This window comes from Sturnus vulgaris, chromosome 3, assembly GCF_052056855.1.
Source record: "Sturnus vulgaris isolate bStuVul1 chromosome 3, bStuVul1.hap1, whole genome shotgun sequence".
In the NCBI taxonomy this organism is placed as follows: Eukaryota; Metazoa; Chordata; class Aves; order Passeriformes; family Sturnidae; genus Sturnus; species Sturnus vulgaris.
The window spans coordinates 103,764,223-103,782,609 of record NC_142245.1 but is presented as its reverse complement, the minus strand read 5'-3'; the positions used below and the strand labels follow the sequence as shown (position 1 = coordinate 103,782,609).

The window sequence follows — 18,387 nt, the reverse complement described above, 5'->3', positions numbered from 1 at the left end:
AAAATTTACACACTTAAATCACATGTAGAAACTCAAAACATATCTCAATACGTACCTACAACCCACTATAGACATTTAGTCAAGGTCTTCTGGCTTCTGCAAAGAGAAATGTGAACACAAGTTTAATGAAAACAATATTTCCATTTTTAAAAAATCATTGCTTTACCTTTTATGCCTATTTGTTATAGTACACAAGTCCATTTTCCACACTTCACTTCTGGGAAGTCTTAGTTCACTTCTTGTTTCTGATATCTAATTATTGTACAGTTTCTTTTCTTGCATTTAATTTCTTGCTAGCTTAACTTCATCCACAGGAAGATCAAGGCTGTATTAACTAGAATTGTATTCTTTAAAAATTTCTTTGTAAAAAATTAACAAAGCATCATCCTTAAGTCTGTTATAATATCACAATTTTAAAGGGTCTGGAACATAAAGGGAAAATTTTAAGACTAGCCTGAAACTTGTAAAATACATTTCTTACAAAATAAAAAATAAAATTGGTTATTTCTGACAGCTCGAGGATGTCATGTCCTGGAGCATCCACTAAGAAGGCTTATATAAAAGATGACCCTTGGGCACTTCAGACCAAAAAGCTACTCATAGCTTAACACTATATCACAGTTTCTTGAAACCTTGAAAAAAGGCTGAGGAGTTTGTGCACTGTAAAAGATGACAGAAGATGTAGAAATCAGTCTGTTTCTTAATCTACTTATGGTGAGGATCATTTCCAATAAAACATCGAGGTGACAATTCTTGTCTTTCAAAATTTCAGATAGGTAATCTCATCAAATCCATGAGCAGAGGTTTAGCATCCAAAACATTCCCAGCTCAGGCATTAGAGGTAAGATTTTGCCAATATGAGAATACAGAATAAAACTTTCTCCTTGCATAAGTCTTGCTTTGAATAACAACCAAACACAGACAATAAAATATCTTCCCAGTAGGTGTATCAGCAATAAGTATTTGTTAGAATTATAATTAACATTTTGCATATATCTATTTCTAATTTTCTTTTTTTTTTTTTTTGTTCTAAATTAACTTCAACAGTTCACTGTGGTGCTGGTCATGGTTGAATTATATTGTGAAAGGTAATTGATGTAGAATACCAATATACTTGTTCCATATTCAATTACTCAATGTGAAAAACTTAGTAATGACTTTAAATAAAGACAAGTAAACATAACAGAGCACAGGAGCTGTGGTTTTCTTGTTTTGTTTTTAAGTAGGCTTGAAACAAGTAGTATCTAAGCACAATACAAGTTGAGTTTCATGGGCAATTGTTGCATAGTCTTTCCCAGTCTGCTTGCTGTGCCTGCAAATCATTATCCTATACATGAAGAATCTTGGTGTGGAAGATGTAGAAACAATTATTTTTCTGTTTGCCACATTTTTCTATTTGTCTTCTGTAAAAGAACAAGGGATACTGAACAGAAACAATACTTGATTAGTGACAGATATGTACAGAAGGAGAAGAGTAGAGACAAATATGGACTAATGTGAATTAATTTCTATTTCTCCTTAAATATTTCCATTTAATCCTATTAATAGTCTCCTTCTTCAATCACTAAGCAATAGCATCTTTTATCCCACTTTTGTTAATTACAGAGCAGCCTGTTATGCAATGTTATTAAAATCTGTCTCGGTAAGACAAACTTTACAGTTAGTTCTTAGCTTCCTGGAGGAGATCCAGGCTTGAGAAACTTCCTTTCTGTTATTATCAGTGCCAAAAAAAGAAAGGTGGAACAGGAAGAGTTTGAGAAATACAGCACTTGGTATAAAGCGTTTTTTTCTAGAGATAAGCAAGATTTCCATCTGAGTCTCCTCAAATTTACTCAGAGTAACCAGACACCAAAGTTGGCAGAAAGGCAGTTTCCACTGCAAAGAGAAAAGGGCAAAAGAAAGATAAATGCAGCAGAGTCTTCAAGAATATGCTCCATGATAAAAAATAGTTCTTATTGATAAGATGTTTATAGCCTGTTTCCATTTATAAACATTAAATATATTTTAAGGAGCTAAATTTATCAACACTGATTATTTCAAATCCTTTTGTTGTAATTTCAGATTATGTTTTGCATTCCAGATTGATTTTTAATTTATTTTTTTTTTTAAACATGACAATTTGTATGCAAGCAGTAACTAAGTAAATGGTGTGACCAATACATCAAGTATGTGCTTAGGGAAATGAGGGATAAGGAAAGAAAAGAGTTAACAATTCCTAAGAATTTAATAAGATTTGTAAGATATGCATCTTCTAATAAAGAATACGATTTAATGTACCCCAAAACAATTAAAGGAAATTTTGTGCTATATCCAAGGAATTTGAGTTCATTTGCAGTTTGATGCTCTCTGTGCACTTGAAGAACTGGTTTTAAGATTTTACCTTTTGATACCTATTAGTCTATTTTCTCAGATTACTGTACAACATTTATTTCAGCTGTCTTCTTCCTGACAGTAATAAAAAATTTTAAGAATATCAAAGCCAACTGTTGTCTAATCAACAAAGGGAATCAGGAGGGACTGGCTTGTTTCAAAAGAGAAAAGGTATAAAGAGCCACAAGTATATTTTATGTGCTTAAAATAATAATTCTAAACAAAATATTGATTAACAGGGAAGAAGTCAAGGCAATTTCTGAATGAATGGTCCACAGGATATCTCCCCTTTCCACTCTGAAAAGGTATGGAAAGTTTTGAACAGAAGTAAAGTAACCAATACTGAACCGGGAGTGATAATTATCTTCTTCTTACCTGTGTTTTTTGCATGAGATCTTTCACTATGGTGGGATTAAAAGAATTTGTCTTGCTAGATCAATGACTGGAACACTGAAATGTGATATGCAAGAATAAGCTCTGAGTCTCAAATTCCCTTTTCCCTTCTAACTTGAATCAAATTACTGCAAACACCAAATCGTTTTTATCAGTGGATTGGAACTTAGGGTTTATTCCTGGATCTGTCAATGATATGCTGAAAGTTTCTGAGAACTTGAATATAAGAGCACCCATTCTATAATCTGGGGATTTTCAAAATGTACAGGTAGTGTTGACCACAACTTTCATGAAACACTGCTACAGTTAGCACAAGAAATCACATTATATTGGAAATTTTAACACCAATAAATGTCAGAAACTGGAATCTGAAAATATAATAACACTATCTGAAGCACAAGTATATCCTGACACAACTTATATTTAAATTCAGGTTTGAAGTACCAAATATTGAACAGCAAAGCCAAGGCCTCTCTGAACCTACTAAGCAAGAATATGTTAACCTTCTAAATCACATAAAAGGTGTTTTTCTTTAATCTTCATTTTATTAATTACCTTTACTTTTTCTATTTTCTTCCCCTTCTCTTTTTCCTGATTTCATTTTCACTTTTAACAAGAACATAGAACCAGGAGTTTGGTCTTGCAAATCTACAATTTGAAGTAGGTTCAAAAATCAAGCACCTCACTCCTCCTTAAAATGATCAAACTGTGCAAGTAAATGTAGTGGAGGATCACAGGGCAGGACTTGCAAAGACTACCTTCCCTTTTACCTGATGTATGATAATCCTGCTCCAAATGAGACTTTGTAGCTTGCTGGAAAGAACATTCCAATCTTAGTGTTTCCCAGGCTTGTTTTGGTTTTAATTTACAAGTAATCTGAAAAGCTGTTCTGGAAACACATTATTGATAATTGTTGCTTTCAGAAAGGAATATGATTTTTGTTATCAGATCTGATTAGGATCCTCCCCAGCTAGACAAGTCAGAATTAGAAAAAACAAGTTAACACACTGAGGGATTAAGTTCTTGACTGTAAAGTAGGAACTGATATAAGAAAAGCATATGAAAAAAGACTCTGTATTTCAATATCTGAACCAAAACTCCCACCTGTAATTCAGTTTCTGAGTAACTTCCCAGAGCCAACTTAGCTTAAGCTGCCATTACTCTAATCATTGTTCAGAGCTCTTACAGAGCCATTTGCATTAATTAATGCTTAAGCAGTTCCTGTTCCTTCTAATTTTTCTTTCTTCCCTATTAGATTAAATTAATAAAACTTGAAGATTTAGTAGTTAGTATTTACAATCCTGTAAAAAAATCCAATGAAATGTAGTGTCTAATGGAGCAGAAATGTACACACAGCATCTGTGATAAGTTTTCTCACACCAAGGTCTTTTTCCTAGCAAGGAAAGCTAATGCTCTTGAAATCTTTCTGACTGCTTTATTTCCATACAAGTTGTCTTAATCTATAAAACTATTTAAGGTTTCTTGTAATATTGCAGGAAAATTATGCTATATACAATTTTTATGCTTTCATGACACAAGATTTTTATTTCTAGACAGATCTCATGAAGTATAATGATACAAATGAGATCTTGACTGCCAGCTCAAGTGCCTCACTTTTCTTCATTTGTGATTTAGAGAGTTTAAGGCTCTGGCACGCTCCCTCTGATGCCATGCAGCAGTTCTGATGCACACTGATCCATAGGCTTTGATTTGTTTTCAAGTCCACTTACCTGAAATCTGTGACACTGCACCCTTCTGCCATCCAAGGCATCAGTGACATATTCTTCACTTGATAAAATCTAGTTTAACAGATTTGAGTTAGTGGTTTTATTTTTTTCTATAAACATTTCAGTAGAGAATTTAGCTAAAAAAGCAAAACTTCTATTGCCTAATCCTTACAATAGAGTAATGCCCTCATTATGTGACAAAACATATAGCTTGCTAAAGGTTAGCATTTTTACTAAAAGCAAAGCAAAGAATATAAAACCCCCATCCTAATTTTTTCTTTCCTTCCTTCCTGGTGAAAAAAAAAAAAAAAAAAAAAAAAGCTCGTTCTAGACACTGCCATCATCTATAGGAGAGTATGTTGTGTTCCTTGATCTTCTTCTCAAGTTATGCTCATAAATGAACTTCACCTGCTCCTCTTGGTCATTTGCATGCTTTAACATTCAGACTCATCTCTCTCAATGCTCCTATTAGGAAATTTCCATGGGTCTTAATTGATGCTGTTTAAAATAGGTATATTGAACACAGACAGGAGTTTGTATTGATTTGATTGGTCTCTGGAAGATATTTCCTATCTCAATTAATATAAAATGGAACAAGATGAATCAGAAAAAGTTCTGTTTTTCCTAGATCCTCTCTGTCCTTCAGCATTATGACCCCAAGGGATCTGGCAGTATCTCTTGCTCAAATCCAAGGAGTGAGATATGCAGCACACAAGAGAACAAGACCTATATTTGCATGACCTCATGAGGTTTTCCAGATGTTTTGTCTTCAGTTCTCCTAGATTTAGGGCCAACACCTAAGCATAAATAATGTTTTTGAGTTAAATCTCGGTTTTATTTGCCATAGGTGTCCATTCACTCCCTACGGGATGCTTAGAAGATGAGAATTGCATTGCAGAGTTCACAGCATTGCAAAAAGCTTTATGTGCACAGCTTTAACAGTTTCAGTATCCAAGATATGTGTTTATTTTTTTAATTAAACACCATGTTCTATGTACATCAATGGAAAGTCAGTAATTAGGAAAGCACAGGTTTCTCCTCTTGCCTGTTATCACAGTTGCCTCTAATTAAACCCACACTGTTTGAACCTACTGAGCACTCTACTGGATCATTTGATCACCTAAACTCTTGTGCCTTTTCATTAGTTTTGTAGTCACCTGCTTTCCTGATCTGCTGCTCCTCTTAACCTTTCCCAGGCTAAAAGATGTAAGGACAGCTAATTTATACTCCAATTAAATCTATCTTCCTTCAATTCCTGTGGAGTACTGATCTCTCATTAATCTCTCTTTCATCTGGGCCTTTATACCTCCCTAAGGTGCTTGACCCAGAAAAGGGATTTTTGGGCAGGGATACTCAGACCTGTGAGATTCTGCAGTGAGAGGGTGCAAATATTGTTCCTCTGGAGCTGTAGGGCTAGAATAGCATGGTGTGCACAGGTACTTACAGAAAAGGTTGAGACACTAAAATAATGATGGAGACAATGTTCTCTTAAGGAAAAGAATAAATGTGAAGAAAGTTCATCAGGCAGCATAGTAGAAATATTCCTTATGGTGATTTTTTTCATCAGTGCCCATATGTCATTCTAAAGAGTCTTAGAATCTCCATGATTCTGTAACATATTATGACGTTGTGCATCATCTCATATAGATATTATTCTATATCTTATATATGGCATTTGATTTCTGTCTGAATAGCACAAAAACATGGAATAGTTTCTGTGATGAAATGAAGATGTATGGGCCAGCTTGGGTCAGAGCATTGTTGTGAACACTGTGTTCATCTTTGTCTCAAACAGAATGATATTGTGTGCCAAGGCTCGATAGTTTAGATTTAACAATGAAAAGGCATGTTGAAAGCAGCATAGCATATCTCTTCTAAAACCAGGTATGCTCCAGAAAACACTAAACTTTCTGGAAATATCTGCTGATGCCAAAATATCTGCTGATGCCTGATATCTTTGCAATATAATCTGGCATCAAATTAGTTCTAAAAAATGATGTAACTATTTTAGAGCAGTCATCCCAAAACTCTGAATGTTCAAGTTTTGAGAAAACATCAAAAGAGATGGACAAACTAGATAGTTCCTAAGAGGAAAGGGACATTTCAGAGAATTCAATTTCCACTCATACTCAACTTTAACAAGCAATTGCTGGGTTTACTACATGAATGTAAAACACATGGTGAAAGTGCAATGGTTGTATATGCTGATGATTCTGAACTATTTTTTATTTAAAATCCACGTTCTAGCCTTTGAATATTGGCCCTAGCGACAGGGAGTAATTCTGTCTGATAGGAAGCATGGGATAGTGTAGTCAGTGCAACGGTTTAAAAAAGTTCAATTATTTTAAAATTTAATTACTCATTTCAAAGACAAGACACCTGAGCTAAGAAATTAATGTGTGGTTACACAGAGGAGTTTAAACCAATATTATCACAGACATTTTATAAATTAATGAGTCCTGGAATTAAAACCCATGATACAGTGGGTTTGGAGTGTTGCAGTATATACATATAATATTGTTTACATTAGTATTCAGAATATGATTAGTGAGTCTAGTTGATGAACACCGAGGAGCAATAAAGATGACCAATTAATCAATACAGAGGAAAGGTTGCAATAAATGTGATACATTTTTTCATCAGTCTCTCATTTCAAATTTAATTTGATGCCCCACACTGTGTTACAAATTGGTTTTATTCTCAAAGTCAGGGAAGTAGCACCTCACTTTCAGACTTGCAAGAAATCAAGGTACTTTTTAAGTTCTCATTGTCTTATTAATTTTCAGACAGCAGTACTAAGGCTTGGAGCATCTGGCTTCATGATCTGAAGTTCAGATTACAAAACTGTGTTTCTAGAAGCACATATAATATTGTTTACATTAGTATTCAGAATATGATTAGTGAGTCTAGTTGATGAACACCGAGGAGCAATAAAGATGACCAATTAATCAATACAGAGGAAAGGTTGCAATAAATGTGATACATTTTTTCATCAGTCTGTTATCATACAAGATACTGGGCTAAAAAAGACTTTTTCACTCATGCAAAGTATTGCACATAAAAATAAATCTTAACATAAGCTAGATATGTTCACAACACCCCGTTATAGTCACGGAAGGGAATGACAGGGAATAGTTGTTTATCTGTTTCAAGTAACATCAAGTACTATTTGGATGATAATTTCTGCTTATGGAATCGTTCAGCACATTGCAAGTGTAACTCATTGGGAAATGTTTAATTGCTATATAAATCTGAGAAAAAAAAACCCCACATAATCAGATTAACAAGGGATGGTTTAGTGGATAAGTAGAAAACTGGAATTGGAGAGTTTGATCACTAATGTACGCTTTTAACAACTCTTTTCCTTGAGACTTAAATTTTTCTTTAGCACTAACAAATGTCCCCCTATATATCTGAACGTTCTATAGCATAAATAAGAAAGGTATTTTCCATCACTTTTACCAGGCAGTACAAAACTTCAAAAGCAGTTCAGTTGGTCTAAAAAAAAAACTTGTTCTGAATGTAAATCCAACTGTTTTTAAAGTCTTAAAATTTCTAAACAGATTGAAGTCTACATTGAGAATATTTTGTTTTGAAAATTTTTGGATTTGTCAGAGACCCTAGAATCTTGAGATCTTCTTGAGATACTCAAAATATTCTGAAATTAATGCCCCTCTTTCTCTTATATTATCTTACTACCTTAGAATTAAACTGCATGTTTAAACAATTAAAAATAGATGGGAGAATACCTCCTTTCCTGGAATCATATGAGATTCAAAGTCAGAAGTTAAAATATTAACATTTCAACCATTTCCATTAATTAATAATTAGACTTGTCTGTATTAGACAAAAATCATTGTGGTTCAGTGTCTAATGAGTTAAAAAGTTACTATAGAAAATACTAGAGGAATAGTCATCCAGAAAAAAAACCCAAAACAACATGTTCCTTACTGACATGGCTATAATATAGCGTAAATATACCTAAGCTATATTTTAATAGTTAACTGTGAAATACTTCAGGTCAATATTGGATTTACCTTTCATCTTTACATTCAATTTTCCATCGATCATTCACAGATAGTTCCATCTGCCTCTGTTTGGTCATGCTGCATGCTAAGAGTTCTGATTATTTATCTTCTTCTTGTAATATCAAGCAGGCTTAACCTTCCCCAACTCCTTTGAATACTACAGTTTTATCTTATTATCAAGCTGTTAATTTTCCATTTTCTCAGAATCTTCTGTATACTGGCTGCATCATTGCAGAGGGGGTTTCAGTCTCCTTGGGACTTGCATGGCTTTGCTTATGCTTCCAGGTTGAGTTGTCTACATTTCTTTCACTGGTGGCTATTGGAATGCCCCTAGAATGAATGAAATAGAGAGTTAAGATTTTCTTTGATGGACTGACATACCACAGATATTCCCACAAGACTGATTAAGTAACGGATTATTTCTAGGAGCAGCTGATAGTCAGAACAGCTTAGATTTCTGATGCAGCTTGTCTAGATCTAGTGACCTTGACTACAGTACAATCAATTCAGCTGTTTGGGTGTTTGTCTGTTGTCAAATCTCCTATATTGCTTCCATGAATATTTGGAAGATTCTTCATTTTCTTACCAAAAAATGTTGTTTTGTTTTTGTTTTTTTTAGCTTTAAGGGCAGAAATATATTGATTCAGTAGTAATTTGGATACTCAATAAATAGCCTAGAATTTCCAGGTTAATTTCAGATTCAGCATTTGCAATGACTGTCTCACACAGATGGTTTTATTTTCACAGAAGGATTTCAGCTTCTCACTGAAATTAGTCACAGAGCTCTGACTATTTTAATACTTCCATTTCTGCTCTCTCCTGGTTTTATTTCTCTCCTTACCAATACAATGAGATCTCTAAGAAAGTAAACAAAATTGGTTTAATTAGGCATTCAGGAGACCTACTGCCGTTCCTCTGGCTCTCACGTGTCCCAGTAAAACCTTTCTGAAGGTGCTAACCAAGACTGCAGATAAGATCCCAAATATAGGCTGCCTGACCATTCTCACATTCCCTGGATTCCAACTCAAGGACGAGGTGCTAACTTGACTGGATTTACATAAATTTTATAGATAAATTTGTTGTACAAGGATGTTTCTGAGTGTACAAGCAAGATATTTTCCATGTTCTGCCTGCTGAAAACACAAAGGATTTGGAAAATGTTGAACTCTGTAAAAATAATTGTTCACTGGGCTTAGATCAGATCATGTGATCACTGTACATTGCACAGGTGTTGTGACCTATGCAGCAACTCATATTTTCCAACCTTGTTCCCAGCACAGGAAAATAACACAACATCAAGACAAGAGGCTGTCCCCTTCTTAGGCAGCTGAAATGGTCAAGAGGAAAAGTGAAGGAAGCAGAATGATGATTTCTATTGAAGTGCATACAGGATAAACAAAGCTTAGAGGAAGAATGATGTGGTTTTTAGAAGGACCTTCCTTTTAGCAGAAACCTCCCAACTCCTCAGCAAAATGTGAGCTTTGTAAACATCACCCCCCAAAAAAAACCAAAGAGAAAACAAAAAACAAGCAAAGCAAAGCAAATAAAAAAACCACACCAGAACTGATTTTAAAAGCTCCATAAATTGATTTTAAAAGCTTTTTTAAGAATAAAGACATACCCTATCAAAAATAAAAACCTTGAAGGAAAAAACATAGCTGTATGACTATCATCTGAAGTCTTAAAATATTTGAGGAGAGATAAAGAAGAAATTACTATTCCATTTTGCTGTACTACCTTCCACATACTGCTAGAGTTCTTTTTTTTTTTACTTCTGCAAGTGTTTTTAGACTTCTGGCTACCAGAATTTTGTGGGGCAAAAAAAGAGTTTTAGAGGAAATTATTTGAAATCTACTAAGTCAACTGAGATAAAAATGGAAAATACTCTTCCATGGAACTGGAAAATTTAATTATTTTATTAATATTTTCAATTCAAGAATATTGTATGCGTCTACCAATGACAGTTACAATAAGGATGTCAAAGAAAAAGCATTAAAAGTCCCTAGTTTACACTGACATAGATTTCCTGCTTGTCTTTGTATTTATTGAAGAGATAGTGAGGAGAAAAAAAAACAACTATCCCAGGCCACAGTTTAAATACCTTGTTTCATTAAACTAAGCAACCAGTAAGATTAACATTATTATAGTGCTGAATACACAGATAAATGTATTATATTCTCCCTACATCATATAAATACACTCCTTGTAAGCTGTAATTGTATTTTAATAATTGTAATTTGATATATTATAGAATCCCAGAATGGTTTGAGTTAGAAGCAGTCCTAAAGATCATCCAGTTATAACCCTTCTGCCAAGGGCAGAGACACCTTCTAGTCTCTCCAGACCAGTGGGTAGATTTCCTTCTAGACTGACATAGTATCTTCACAGTTCTTGTCAAACTTAAATGAACCTACTTGAGTTTCATTAGCTCTTAATAAGCTTCTCTACATGGTGTTCATTATCAATTACAAAGCATATTCTTTCAGATTGTTATGTTTTCTTCCTACATCATATTTTTTTCTGTCAGAAATCTATGTGTGCAATGTGTCCATTTATTATAGCCACAGGCAGAAAATATATCATGAAAGAATGGAAAAACACTGAATAATGTGATGTGTTAGTTGATATGCCTAACCAGCCTTTCATGATGTCTACATCTTTATTCAGGTTTTTACAGAACAATGTAGCCACAAACTCTCTCTTGTCTCTTGCTGGCAGGGGCTGACTGTCTCACTGTTGGGGGCCACACATCCTCACTTCTAATGGACCAAAGAGATCCACAACAGAATTCCCTTAACTAGCAGCCTGGGAAGCAGCACACCTGCTCTGCTGGAGAGCTGCCAGCGAGCAGATGCAGTGCTGTGCATTTCAGTGACACTGAGCACAAATATTCTGCTCTCACAAGTCAGACAGGTGTCGGATACAGGTTTAGCCACCTTCATTAGCGAATGTCAACTTGTGTTTTACTGGTATAAATGTCACGACTTTTATTATCACTGATCAAAACAAGCCCTGTTCTTGACTTGTTATGATGGTTGAGGACTCACCCAATGCTTACTGGCAGTCAGCCCATTTCTGCAATTCTGAGAGATTGGGGTGTGCAAGCACAATATTAGTCCAGAAACAAGTAACTTGATTACAATCCTGAATTCTACAGTATTGATATTAAACACAGCTCACACTGAATCAGAAGTTATTTAACTGAAATAAGCCATCATTTTGCAATCAAAAAATAATTACACAATAGGAAAGTACTCCTGTTTTGAGCTTCTCACTACAAGAAGGGCATTGACATAGTGAAGCGTGCTAAAAGAAGGACAATGAAGGCTCTGGAGCACAGGTCTCATGAGGAGATGCCGAGGGAACTGGGTGTGTTTAGCCTGAAGAAGAGGAGGCTCAGGGGTGAGTTTATCACCCTCTACCACTGCCTGAATGTTGGGGATCACTTTTTTTCTCTCAGGTAGCAAGTGACAGAACAAGAGAAAAATGGTCTGAAGTTGTGTCAGGGGAGGTTTAGATTAGATAATGGGAAAACGTTCTTTATTGAAAGCGTGGTCAGGCAGGAAAACAGGCTGCCCAAGGAAGTGGTTGTGTCACCATTGCTTGATGTCTTCAAAAGACACATGGATGTGCCACCTGGGAATATGCTTTAGTGGTGAATACAGTGCTGGGCTAATGGTTGATGTGATGACCTTAGAGGTCTTTGTGTTTAAAAAAACACTGGATGTGGCACTCAGTGCCATGGCTTAGTGCTAAGGTGGTGTTAGGTCATAGGTTGGACTTGATGACCTCAAAGGCCTTTTCCAACCTGGTTAATTCTGTAATCCTGTAATTATTCCATGATTCTAAGACCTCTGTTCAGACATGCAGTTTTCACCACGTTCCTCATATAGCCCACTAGATGTGCTCAGTAGGTACAGTGCTTTACATAATGTGCAGATCCAGGAGAGCCAAGGGGGACTCAAACTGCTTTCCCTTCCAGGCTTCCAGACTCTGCATCCCATGATTCCAGGTACTGGGAAAGAAAAAAGATGAAGTCTAGTCCATGTAGGCATTCAAGTGTCTGCCAGTATGGATGATGTGACATAAGCACATCTGTGCATGATCTGCATCTGTTTGCAGAGGCTGTGCAGCAGATGAGACTGCTGCATTCCAGGCACAGCACTGAATTTGCTGTTGATATGAAAGACAGTGCCAGGGATAATGTTACTCAATAAATGTATGTTTCATGGTGTGACTCAGTGAATTCTGAAAGTGTCTCTATGTGCCTTATGGACAAAGCCTCCTCCATCCTTTCTCTTGTCCTCGTGTACCAGCAGCTAATCTGTGCCACGCCTGGAGATCTGCAGGAGAAGTGCATGGGCCTTCCAGAGGTTGTGCATGGTGCAGACAGGCAGAATAGAGCACCAGCTGCTAGAGGGAACGACTACTGGGAAATGAAAATTTGGAAAGGCAATAAATGTGGTGTGGAGCTGGGAGTAGAGATGATTTTGAAAAAGGGATGATCCAGTATGGATAGTCCTCTCCCACAGAGCAGGACAGAGGTGGCTATTGATATCATGTTCAAAGCAACTTGGACTGCACCACTGGAATGGAATAAAGACTAATTTCATGTATTTCTATCTTTTTACAGTGACACTGTAAAATGATCAGTAATCTTTTTACTGTAAGAAAGAATGCAATAGTGGAGAATGGCAGCCTGACTTCAGAATACAAAACTATGTTATCCTGATTATTCTTGAAAAGGAAGAAAGAAATCCGGATTCTATCTGTGTTCTTTAAAGAAAAAAAAATTCCAAGAAGTTTACCAAGTGTATGGAATGCCCTCAATTCCAATTCCCCTCACTCCTTAGAGATTCTCTAACAACTTTGATTCCTTAGAATTTTCCATCTTACTGATGAAACAGTGTTCATTAAAAACATTAAGAGCTAACTACAGATTAATTTTGAACACATTTTTAACGTTTCTGACCTCTGTGATAAATGACTATCAAGGCTTTTAATTTTTTTAAATCAAATATGAAAAGGAATATCCAACTCAGTCATGACACTTCATTCAACGTGTAAGGTTGAAAATGATCTTGAGGAAATATGATTCAAAACTAATTAGAGTAAATAAAAAAAATTAAGAGGGACACAAAGAGGTTCTCAATAGATGGAAGGTACTGTTTGAGAAGAATAATGTAAAAGCCAGAAAGGAATTAATGAATAGGACAGGTACATACATGCCTAGAAATAGCTGTTAAAACCACAGAATTATGCAGTACTCAGTCATTAACATCACATTGCACCTGGCAGTTTAACAGGCAGATTTTAGTACATTGTGAAAAGAAATTAAGGGCTCAATTATGGATCTGAGCATGCTGAAAAGGGAGAAAGATAAATACTCTCTCTTGTGTGCTGGGAAGCCATATTCCTGTGGAAAGAACAAAACAGAGGCTTGCCATTAGATCTGCAACACATAAACCACACTGATGGGCCAGCCCATTCATGGAAAAATATTTTCTCCAGAGAAATTCATTAAACTCCATTCTGATTGTAAGGAAAAAAACCTTATATGTAAGGGAAGTTAGATTTCCCCCTTCTGATGACTTCAGAGAAAATATTGCTCTACGAGAAGTTATGGTACTTCCAAACAAAGTTTTGGTGTAAATAGTGTAGGATCATTTTACCTCTGTATTACTCATCCACATATCAACTTCAACTGTTAACAACTTATTTTCCTATTTGTTTCTTATAAACTTTTGTATTGATACTTTCATCTCAGTTCTTAATCATTACATATTTTTCATTATTAAATAATTACAGATTTTATGTATGAAATGAAGAAGTATTTAAAAAATTTGACATTATCTTTGTCATCTAATTTTTTTCCGCCTACTGTCTTTTGCTCATGTTTGGTGTTTTGTGAAATTTCCCTTTCTGAAGTAATAAGAAAATACATATTGATATTTTTGCACATAATAAAAGCAACTTTATCATATACAATCACAGAATTTTTTTATTATCATAATAACTGTTATCTCTTGGAAGAGATATCTCTTTCTTTTTAAGCAAGTTAGGGATGCTTTAGTAGTGATCACACTTCAAAATATCTTTTAGTAGTAGTGGAGACTTCAAAATTAATTTTTCATTTTGTGCTTTGAAAAGAGTTGATCCATATTAGTCACCTGTGCTGAAACTCATCCGTCAGAAAATCAATCCCTAAGTATTCCAAGGTCCAGCTTTCTGAAACATTAATAACTAAGGAAAACAGCTACAACATTTTTACATGAGGAGCACAGCCTGCCCATTTCCAGAGCAGAGAATGTCCATGACAGCAGTATAGTGAGAGAGCCTGACAAATTGACTATTATTTAAACCTAATTTTTTCATTTCCTGATGCATAAATGATACTGCAATCCCCAAGCTAATCTAAAACTGTGAGTTTCATATTTATTCCAGAATTATAAATGCACTACCATTTCTCTTCCTAAGTTATACTAGAAATCAAATATCCTGATGTAAAAATCCTTTCCATTATCACTCCTCCAGAGTCTTGGTTCTGTCATCACACTGATTTTCAGTTGTACCACAAAGTATAACCTCTGAAGGAGTGGCTTTCCCTTATAGAAAACATCAGTCTTTATCCTGGCCAACATTCAGACTTTCCCATAAGTTTATCATCCCTTCCCTATAGGTGTCGAAATCAGAATCCTCAAAACTTCAGTTCAATTGCCATATAATGCTGGGTATCCCTGCCCAAAACAATAGCCAAAGTCTCTAAGCTTCCAGTATTTGCTTTTTGACATGCTGAGAACTGCTCAGATCCTGACAATATTGAGAATCAAGATGTGCAAAGCATTCACCTGTACAGGTCTGGCTGCAGTCCTGGAGCACAACCACCAGATCAGCCCCTGTACAAAGGACACCTGTATGCACACTTTGCATCCAGAAACTCCACGTTTTTGAGCATTTCTCTAGGATATAAGGACCCACATTTTTCTCCTTTCTTTAAGCAAAAAAAGAAAGCTCCATCTCTGACTTCTTATATAGATATTACTCAATAGAGGACCAACTGTTTTGAGATTCTCCAAATTCTACATTGGCATCACAGTAGAGTCATCAAGATTAGAATAGATCTCTGAGGTCATCGAGTCCAACCATTAACCTAACACAGCTGGGTCCACCACTAAACCATGTCCCTGAAAACCACATCTACACGTTTTTTTGAACTCTTCCAGGGACAGTGATTCCACTACTTCCCTGGTGAGGCAATGCTTGTCCAGGCTTTAAGTGAAGAAATTTCTCCTCTAATCTAAACCTTCCCAGGCACATAGACTGACTTGCTTTTAACACTTCTCCCCTTTATGAAAAAGACTTGAGCCAGATGAAGAGGGAGGTGAGTCTATAGTGTAGCAGGTATCATACTTAATCTGGAATTTCCATATCTCCTTTCAGTTGCTAATAAAAATTTATGTGTGGAGCTTCTGAATGATGGGTGTGTTATGTGCTATGTGTAAATAGAAAAGTGTTATTCTTTTTTGAGGACAAGTTGTTTAGACATTTTACTTCAGAGGAAGATTCAGGATGATGATTACAGATTGTAAATAAACTGCTTTGTTTTTGTTTTTGTGAGAAAGACATTGAAGTCAGAACAGTGACCACATTTTATCTGAAAATTTGCTTCAGCAGTTTCTATCACTGAGATTGCATATGTAGTCCTCTAGTGGTTCTAGTGATTTACTGTCCAAGTACACTGCTTACAAAATGAAAAGCAACGTGATTTTAGAAGTATTCTAACCTTTCCATAAGAGAAGGCGTGTCTGTACAAGGTCTAAGAGAGGTGCAAGTTCAGGGTAGCCTGTAGCATCATTCCATATGGCGCTGTATTCAGCTAAAATAACTATATTGACAATGTCTTTAGATTTGGAGCTTGAACAGTTGTGCACTGCAAGGGAAAACCTACCCTCAATCACCTCACATACCATTCACAGATTACAGTTAGCTAATGAGGCTTAAAGGTTGCACTGGGAAAAAAAGAACTGTCTAAAAACCTGCACAGCAATTTTGAGATATTTAGCTAATTTTGCTCTTCTATGGGTCATGGTTCAAGATGTCTTGAGAGTGGCAGTTGAAACTGTTAGAAATATAATTCACATGGGTGAGAAACTGGAGAAAGTGAACTGGTTTTCTCTCAAAGATTCAACACATAGCCCTAGACATCAGACTATACTGCAAGGATCACAATTTGTAAGTCCTTACTGAAGAAAAAAGTCTTTCGAAGAATCTGATTAGTAAGTATTCAGTAGCTGTATAATTTAAAGGCTTCACTGGAATTGGCAAATTCTAACAAAAGATATCTAAGTCTTGAAAAGATCTTTTGGTTACTCAGAAATTCAGTATAGCTAGGAATGATTCTGGTAATGGTGTTGATTTGGGGAGATTTGCTAGGTATTTTTAATGGATCGTTATAAATTTGATACAAAAATTTATGTAGAAGTCAGTTAAATGAAGCAAGTGAATTCATAGTCTGTAGACTAGTTTTAAATTCAAGTATTAGAAAATATCTGAAAGGATTAGACACAGTGACTTCAATTAACTGCATGACACTGACAATTAACAATTGCCATTAATGTAATTAACTTGTTGAGAGGACATCCTATTTCTCAAAGTCAAAAGAATACGTTATGTTGTATGCCTGTCCCCAAGCTTTTATTGTACAAGATTTTGCTCTTTAAGATAAACTAATTTTCTGGTTTGCTTTTCTAGGAAATGGAGAGAGAATCTTTGTCTCATGGGATGATTTATCTTGTTCCTGTAGATGTATAATCCCCCATAGGATGTAAATTTTTCTTCTTTAACTATAAAAGGTGTCTAAAAGAAAGATTTTTATCTCCAGTGGTTAAAATAGCTGCATACAAAATATCTTTTTGGGCTTTGTGAAGGAAGATGAGGTGTTTATCATAGACTTCTGCTATGTTGTGTGTTGCATCATTCCCCTTTTGGTGTTTAAGCTGTTCACTCAGTATAGGTTTAAGTAGCAAACATGATGCTCAAAAAGCAGTACTTTGCTAGATACAACAGATATAATTTTGTCTGTCTGTACATCTTTCTGTAAATTCCAAATTATTTACCCTAAGTCACATTTGCCACTTGCTTAAAGGTAACTGAATCCTTGCCATGAAAGCATAAGGCAGTTAGTCATAGTTGCAGCATCCTTGAGTTACTGAAGCATAAAAATGATTACAAACACACATGACCTAGTAGTTCCAATCCTAGTCCACATGCCTTGAATGGGAAAATCAGTAACAGCATGAATAAATCTTCCACTGACATGATCAGTAAGCATATGAATGAGATAAAAAAAGACCTTTAAAGACCCGTTTTGATTATTTTTATTTCTGAGCTTCATTTGAGCCAAAATTAAGTGGACCTGCACACACTATTTTCATCTATCAGATGCACTAATTCATTTATTTGGCAAGTGATCTCATTCCTGGTTAAAAATGTTGTGCCCATGACAGCATTAAAGGAGTGTAATGTAGTATATCAGGCAGCAAGAAGCACAGAAGAGACAGAGGGGGAAGGCAATTTTTAAGCTGGTTTTGTTTCTGGTCTGCTCAGCTTCTACAAACAGGCATAACTCAACAGGGATGCATATATAGGGAGAAATTTCCAATATTAGCTGTGTTGAGACCTCACTTTTGAGGTTGACCTAAAAAAAATAAAAAGGCTATTAGTCATCAGGCATTGAAAAAGACTGATTATAGCTATTCTGTAGTATCTGCTACAGTCTACCAAATCAGTCTTACATTAAAAAACCCCAAGATTGGATGGGATATTGGGATATTGGATGACCATATTCCAAGGCTGGCGCTGTTATCTAT

General features: G+C 35.5%; 1 long non-coding RNA gene across 1 annotated transcript; it reads right to left on the bottom strand.

Annotated features, from left to right (window-relative positions):
• Positions 1-2,745: 2,745 nt before the first annotated feature.
• Positions 2,746-8,747, bottom strand: LOC148224511 (uncharacterized). Its single transcript, XR_015802915.1, has 3 exons — positions 8,528-8,747; positions 4,494-4,562; positions 2,746-2,820 (listed from the first exon to the last, which is right to left on the bottom strand). It is a non-coding gene; the product is annotated as an uncharacterized LOC148224511 (long non-coding RNA).
• Positions 8,748-18,387: the final 9,640 nt, after the last annotated feature.